The sequence below is a fragment of the Megascapheus bottae genome, chromosome 27 (genome assembly GCF_031878675.1).
Source record: "Megascapheus bottae isolate mThoBot1 chromosome 27, mThoBot2.hap1, whole genome shotgun sequence".
NCBI classification, from domain to species: domain Eukaryota; kingdom Metazoa; phylum Chordata; class Mammalia; order Rodentia; family Geomyidae; genus Megascapheus; species Megascapheus bottae.
The window spans coordinates 9786158-9794734 of NC_143535.1; positions in this window are offsets into that span (position 1 = coordinate 9786158).

Below are 8577 nucleotides of genomic sequence, written 5' to 3' on the forward strand. Positions count from 1 at the left end.
TATCCCTCCATGTCTGGCTTATTTCACTTAGCATAATGTTCTCCAATTCTATCCACACATTTCAAGTGAAAGAATTTGTTTCTCTTTGAAGGCCAAAGAGTTTTCCATTGTGAACATGCATTGTGTATTCTGAATCCCTTCATCTGTTGGTGAGTAATTCTGTAACATGGTCCTTGTGAGTATTGCTACAATGAGTATGAGCGTGTAAGCATCTCCTGAGAATACTTTTTTTTTTAACTTATTTTGAATAAATATTTCAAAGCAGGATTGCTGGATTGTATGTTCTAGTTTCAGGGTCTAAAGGTAACTCCATATAAAATTTCCATTCTAATTTATCTTCCTTCCAGAAGGGTACAAATATTTTCTCTTCATGTTTCTGGCAACACTTGTTAATCTTCTGTTTCCTTGATCATAGATAGCCCTTCAGTGGGGTATGAGATGATATCTCACTATGGTTTTTCATTTAATAGTAATTAGTGATGTTGAACACATTTTTTTCATGTGTCTGTTAGCTATCAGCATATATTTATTGAGTTTGGCAGGCCTCCTGAATGGTACTAATGTCTGCTTTGGATCCATTTTTTCATTTATTTTTAATCTTCAGGTAGCCATACAAAGGAGTTGTTATTCAACAAAATAGTATATGAATACAAGAATCTTGATCAGTGTCACCCCTTTCATCATTCTCTCTTGAATCGTAAGGACCCAAAGATTTTTCTCTTTAAAACTTCCAAAGCTCTCATAAGCTTTCTGCTTCCTCTTCATTTGTTCTTTTTCCTCTTTGGACTGTGTAATTTCAGATAGCTCTCTTTGACCATTTTTTTCTGTTGATCTATACTGCATATTTTAAGTTTCACTGAATGTATTTTTTATTTAAATATTGCTGTTTGATTTTTTTTTTTTGCCAGTCCTGGGCTTGAGCTCAGGGCCTGAGCACTGTCCTTGGACTTTCTCAAGGCTAGAGCTCTACCACTTGAGCCTCAGCACCACTTCCAGCTTTTTTGTATGTATATGGTACCAAGGAATCGAGCCCGGGTCTTCGTGCATGCTAGGCAAGCATTTTAACCACTAGGCCAAACTCCCAGCCCAATGCTGTTTGATTTTTTAAATTGTTCTTTTTCCTGTTTTTCTCTGTTAGAGAATTGAATATTTCTATGTTTTCTTCAAGCCCATTGAGTTTCCATAAAACAACTGCTTTCAATTCTGAGAGTTCTTCCATACTATTTAGTATCCAGTTAATTTCTAGCATCCTATTTTGAAGCAATATTTTCTTGACTGCTCTTGAGGTTTGTTGGCATGAAATATCATTCAAGCATGGAAGGATTAGGCATTAAGCATTTATTTCACTCTTCAAAATCATTGAGTATATGTCTCTGTGTGTATTTCTAGAAATTCTAAGTCTACTCTTAATTATACTAACTCTGTAATCATTGTCGTCATTTCAGCACTGGATGGCACCCACAGCCAGGTTTGGTGGAAATCTGCTGTTGATGTATTTTCACTGTTTCAGCACTAGGGGGTGATTCAAGCCCAAGTTTAGCTTAACTTTATGGTTGGGTTGTTCATGAAGAGCCTGTCTGTGTAATTACTATTACCAATAAATAATCACAATGACCAGAAGTACCTAGATAGTGTAGTCAATCTTCGTAAGTCCTTAGGGGAACAGAGCTAGAGACAGATACTTCACCCAGAGGTCCCAGTTTCTCCTCAGGTACTGTAGGATTCTTTTAAGCTCTTGGTAGAATCACCATCCTTTGGCTATCCTTGTTAGGTTGTAGCTCTGGCCATAAATGCCACGTAACTATGTCACACTAAGACTGGCATAGTCCTGGGAAATAACTTATAGTGGACCAACAATGTTATGAGCTGTTTGTTGCTGATGTGAGTTCATGGCCCAGTACTACTGAGACTAGCCACATGCTGGCTAGAATTGAAGCCCAAATTATCTGGAGGCTGTATAAATTCCAGAGGCTCCATCTTCAAGTAGGCCTCTTCCTTAGCCATTATGAAAGTAGCTTGGTGCATTTAGAGGCTGTTCAACTTGGTGTATATGAACAATCCACTTTTGGGTTTTGACTTTGTATTGTTTGGGGTTCTAGTAGCTTTCCTTTGTAGATTCCTTAGGATTTATCTGTCAATATTTTTGTCTGACCAGAGGCTTCTTTCTTCCTTTGGAAGCTGCTATATTTTTAATTTTTTCCTGTTCTTATCTTATTGCATTGGCTAGGACCTCTAGTACAATGCTGAAATGATGAGAGGCAAAATCCTTACCTCCTTGCCAATCCTTGACAAGAAAGCATTTGGTATTTACCACTAAATATGGTATTAGTTGTTGGCTTTTTATGGATTTCTTTTGGCAGCATGAGAAAGTACTGTAGCCTTTTATTTCCAATACTTTTGCATTTAAAATCAGATGCTGTTGAATTTGTCATGATTTTTATCTGTTGATATAATCATCCATATTTCTCTTGCATTTTTTTTGGCCAGTCTCAGTGTTTGAACTCATGATCTGGGCACTGTCCTTGGGTTTTCTCAAGGCTAGAGCTCTACCGCTTGAGCCATAGCACTACTTTCAGCTTTTTTCTGTAGATGTGGTATGAAGGAATTGAACCCAGGGATTCATGCATGCTAGGCAAGCACTCTCCCACTCCATGCTCCTGGCCCCTCTTGCATTTTTTTAAAAATATAGTAAATTACATCCATAGTAGGATTTGTTTGTTTGTTTGTTTGCTGAGGAGCAAACCATGGCCTCAGGCATGCTAGGAAAGCATATACCTCTAGCCCCAATAGATTTCTTTGTTTTTTGCCTGTCCTGGGCTTGATCTCAGGGCCTGACCATTCAGGGTTACCACTTAAGCCTCAGCACCACTTCCAGCTTTTTTCTATGTATGTAGTACCGAAGAATTGAACCAGGGTCTTTGTGCATACTAGGCAAGCACTCTACCACTAGGCCAAACGCCCAGCCCTAGATTTCTTAATAGTTAAATTTCTTGAGTATTCCTGGAACAAACATTACTTGGTTACAATATATTATTATCCTAGTAAAGATTATTCATCTGTGTCCATGAAAACTATTAGTTTCCAATTTTCGTCCTCATAATGTCTACATCAGATTTTACTCTCAAATACTGGTAGTCACATGGAATGGATTAATTTTTTTCTAATTTCTGCCATACTTTGTATAAGATTGGTATTATTTTTCCTTTAAAGTTGGTGAAATTCACAAATGAAATGATTTGGTGAGCCTGGAATTTTATTTATGGAAATTTAAAAATAATTTTTAAATAGATTTCTTTAATAGGTAAATAGCTAGTCTGACTTTAAATTTAATCTTATATAAATCTCAGTTAATTGTGTTTTGTAAGGAATTTATTCATCTCATTGAAACTTTCAAATTTATTGGCTTAAAGTTATTCATAGGATTTTCTTGTTATTCTCTTAATGACTATAGAATCTGTAGAGATAGGTCTTTTATCATTATTTTATCTAACCTATTTGGTTAGTTTTATAAAGCTGATTTAAAAAATTAATCAGTTAGCTAATTAATTAATCACATAGTTTTTGAGGTGCTAGGGATCTGACCCTGGCATGGCTCATGTTAGGCAAACATTTTTACCACAAATCTATAACCCTAACTTTTCTTGAGGTTTTGACAGAACTAATTTTGACTATATAACATTATAAGTGCCGATTTTTGTGTCTTTAATTTTTCTATCTTTATTCCTATTTATTTCCCTCTACTTAATTCAGTGTTACTTTGTATTTTAGTGTATAAGGATCTCTCAACCATGAATAACACATAGTATGTCTGAGTGGACAATTATTTGTTGCAAGGAGCTGTCCAACATATTATAGGATGATTAGCACTAACTTTGTGAGTGGTTTCTCCCACTCATTTACAACAGTAAAAATGTATATAGATATTGCCAAATGTCTCTTAGGGAACAAAATTCTCCTAGTTGAGAATACTGGCCTAACCTATATCCTGAGGTTATTGGTTTTCTTTTGGTACCTTTTTTTTCTAACATATATACTTAAATCTACAAATTTTCCTTTAATATTACTGTAGCTGCCTTCTACAAGTTTTGATATATTTCCTTATCTTTACTTAGAAATTTTCCTTGTGCTTTTTTTCTCTGGCTCATGGGTTATTTAGCTATCTTATATTTTTAATTTCCAAATATTTTAGTATCTTTGTAGATAGTAAAATATCTCTGATTTATAGGATAATCTCATTATAAGAAAATATGTAAAATCTCAGTAATTTGAAATGCATTGTGCCTTGTTTCACGGATTAATATTTAGTCTTTCTTGTTAAAGATATCATGTTATGTTCAATACAAATATTCTACATGGTTGAGTGTAGAGTTTTCTAAAGATTAATTTAGTTATGATGACTGTTAGTGTTGCCCATGTCTTTTGTGGATTTGCTGATTATTTTTATCTCATTATCTGTCAATTGCTGAGACATGATTGTTAAAATCTCACTGTAATTGGGGATTTGTTTATTTCTCTTTACTTCTGTTAACTCTTGATTTATACATTTTCAATCTGTTATTCAGTATATACATATTTATGGTTGTCATGTACTTTTTTATTGATTTTTTATTAAAGAATTTATTAACATTGGTTTTTATATCATATTTCAAGTGACATGTTTAACAAACAAGTGTTCAAGAAGGGAATCTCTCTACATAATCACTGGCACTTAGTTTTTAGAACATAATCAAACTTAGGCTAAGGGTTTGTATATCATAGATACATATTAATTTATGAAATAAAACATTATGTCTATAGAGTCATAGGTTTTTATGTCTATGTAGTTATGTTTATATTTCCAATACCATGTCCATAGCATTGGGTATGCAAATATTGAGTCCTCGCTCTTGTACTGTTTGGATCTAATAGCCACATATTAAGGATACCATGCGCCTTTTGTTCCTTTGGTCTTGACTGTCATGTACTTTTTAAATCAATGGGCTTATGATTATGAAATATCCCTCTATTTCTAGTTTTATTATTTGCTTTAAAGTCTACTTTTTATATTAATATAGCCACGTTAGCCTTCCAATGCTTTAATAGTTGCTCAGTTTTATGGGTATTACTTTTGTAAGTAGGAGTAATACTGAGATATTTTATACAGTGCATTATTGATAAAGAGATAGGAAAGTATTCTCTCATGACTTTTATAACAGTTATATAATAACAGGCAAAAAATATCTTGTTATCTTTTATGCACAGATACAGCAAGAAACCAGAGCCTGATTTCTTTCTTCTTACAGTTCCTGGGCTTTTGGCCACTATCCTATGCTTCTCCTCATAGATTAAGAAGAAGGAAACTTAGAATGATCCAATGTGGCTTGTCCCATAATAGGTAAGGATGAATGTGGGAGGCATATATGGAGAGCTGGTACATTTTCTGTCAAAGACCTGAGTGATCACAGTTCTATTCCAGGACTCAAGGTAGCTGTGAAGAAAAGCTTTTGGTGACCCTATCCAGGGGATGAGACATTCATTGTCGGAGTTGCTGGAATGAAGAATCATCTGAGTATCAGAGGTCAGGCTAGGCAGAACATCATGGTTACAACACACAACAGTGAACATTGGCTATTTACCCTGACACTGTATGTATGGTGCAGTTCAGTCTGGAGACAGAAGCGTGGATAAGATAATTTGCCTTGTCTGCCTACCTTAAGATTCTATGATTCGTTGATGAAGGTCACAAAAGAAACTATTGTGTCCAGCTGGCAAGGCATTCTTTAGAGAAGGTCTTTCTTGCTGCTGGGAGTCTAATCCACTGCACAGCCGGTCAAGCTATGGGGTCCTCTCAGGATCTGGCTGTTTCAGCCGGACCCAGGAGATGGAATACCAATTGTGAATATGTATTTGTGACAACTTTTGTTCTACAGGTATGTGAAAAGGGTTAAACAGTTGGCTATGTCCCAACTACCCTGGCTTAGTAATTTCTGGAGAATCCTGGCACACGTAATTTGCATAATGAGAATTTGTCTCCTGGAAGATGCAGTGCCCTGAAATCCCAATGCAAACAAACTCCAGCTGTATTAACCTCTGAGGATTAGGTAGCCTGGGTGGGACATTCCTTAGGATCTGTCCATTCCTCTCTCCCCTCATCTCCAGGGGTGGAAAAAGTTCCTCTGTTCAAGTGAGAATTATACTGCGGGTCGCTCTCACCTCTTTCTCACCAGATGGCATTAGGGATAAGGTCAGAAATTTAAAAGGGCCACAGAGAGCAGAAGGGCTCTTCAATCTTGTTTCATTCTGCATCTTTCCAGTTTTCATCTAGACAGTGTGGGTACACCATCTTCTGTGGTACCACAAAACATTTTCTTTTTAACAGGCATTTGTATGGTTCTGATAGTGCTATAAATCTATTTTATCTTGCAGCAGCCTCAGCAGCTCAGCTCTTATGTCTGTGAATGTGGCCTAGATCTATAGTCCAACTTAGCCTTGTATCACTTGGTAGCCATATAATCAAAGAGAAGTTGTTTGGTACCTTGCTATCCTGGCTTCTCCATCAATAAAACAGATCTTCAAAGGATTTCTGTAAGGATTAGAATAGATAATATATGCAAAACAAGCCTGATACCTGGTGTGATGGATGGCTGTGATGATGGTAAGGAAGAAAACATGTTTCCTGAGTGAGTCCTTTCTGAAAACTGGAAACTGTCCCTGTACAGGCAGTTCTCTATGTTCTAGAGAGGTTGGCCTCCTTCAAAACCCTAGAACTCTATCTAGAGTGAACAAATTCCCATCTATCTGGGGCTACCATGCCCTCAGGAAATCTGCTCCCTATTGTGAGGAGGAAGGGGAAGAGGTTAGAAATGGCCCTGAACCAGAGATCCTACAAAGAAGACTCTCAGGGCAATCTAGTCAGAAAACTCAGTTGTATGTATTTGCATTTCAGATTGGATTCAATTCTGTACCCTGGGCAACCATAAACCTTGGCTCAGGGTATAGCAGCAACTCCATCTGAGGGAGTTAAAAGGTATGATGGCAGCACCTTTTTTTTTTTTTTTGGTTCATGGGGCTTGAACTCTGGGCCTGGGCGCTGTCCCTGAGCTCTTCAGCTCAAGGCTACCGCCCTATCCCTGGAGCCATGGCCCCACTTCCCATTTTCTTGTGGTTAATTGGAGGTAAAAGTCTCATGTTCTTTAGTTCCCAGGCTGGCTTTGAACCTTGATCCTCAGGTCTCAGCCTATTGAGTAGCTAGGATTACAGGCATGAGCCACCTTGCCCAGTTAGCAGCACCCTTCTTTAGAAGAACTGCTGTGCTTCCTGTTATTTGAAGTTTTCTTTGTGAGGATGACCCAAATGACCTTTGCTAGCGAGGCCCCTATGACAGGATCACCTCTCCCTCATCTCCAGAGAGAAAAGTGGATTCTAGTCCTCTCCCTGTGGTGGAAGGGACATGGAGGAACATACAGTGAGTGCAAGGACCCTAGCTGGTGCAGAAGGTCTTGAAGGGGCAAGCAGGAAACTGAAGATGACGTTGTCTTCTTGGATCTTCACCCTGGCTCTTTTCCTCGAGCCCTAGCACTCTTGAACTCCCTTGGACTTGGGCAGGCTGCTGACCTCTGGGCTGGAAGGTCTGGATTTGTTGGCAGCTTCAGGTTCTTGATCCCCAATCTTTCCTCCCACCCCCCACCATACACATACAAGTTAGCCTGCTGGTAGGAAGTTAATGAGTGATATATTAAGTTCTGCAGGTGACATTTCTGCTATGCTATTCGCTAGAACTCAGACAACCAAAGGACACTTATCTTCAGGTTTCAAATCCATAAGGCTGTTTTTTTTTTTTTAAACTTGGGAGTGTGGATATAGATGTTCCGCATCTCAGAGCAGTGTCTTTACTAACCTGGTCCTGACAACCTCCCTGGCTGTGTTATGGGAGTAAGTTCTGTTTCACTCCTTCCCTCTTCATTGAATCAAGATAAGGCAGGTAGAAATAGTGTCAATATTTAATCAGGATATATAGGATTCGGCTCTGTAAAGCAGTACTTAGGACCTGTGTTTGCAGACTCTGGCTGGGAGCCAAAGAAAGTATTAGTTCTAGGGAAAGTTTATACAGTTATTTGTCCCAAAGTTGTCACAAGAATATATATATATATATGTATACATACATACATATATATGTACATTATATACATGATATAAGGAGATATAGATACACACAGTACATTCATACATACACATATATGTTCAGATACATGCACATATATCTCTATGTCCATACATATGTCTGTAAAAGCAGTGGTGGCATGGTGGGTGTATGTTGGGTTAACAGAGACAAAGCTGGGAGTCCAGCCCTTACTCTGTATGAAAAGAGCTCCTTCTTTCCTACCTGGACTTTCTTTCCAGGCTCTTTTTTGCCTCTACTTCCTATCTAGCTTCTCTGACCAATTAGTGTTCAGCAGGCCCACTACAGAAGGGAAGGAAATGTGCTCAAGGTCTTATGTTTCTTTCTATAGTTACCATAGTCTTTGTAGGGATTTGGTCTTCCTGGGGTAATTTTCTGACCTCACAGGAAATGTCTTGGACATTTCTATCCAGTTTGTT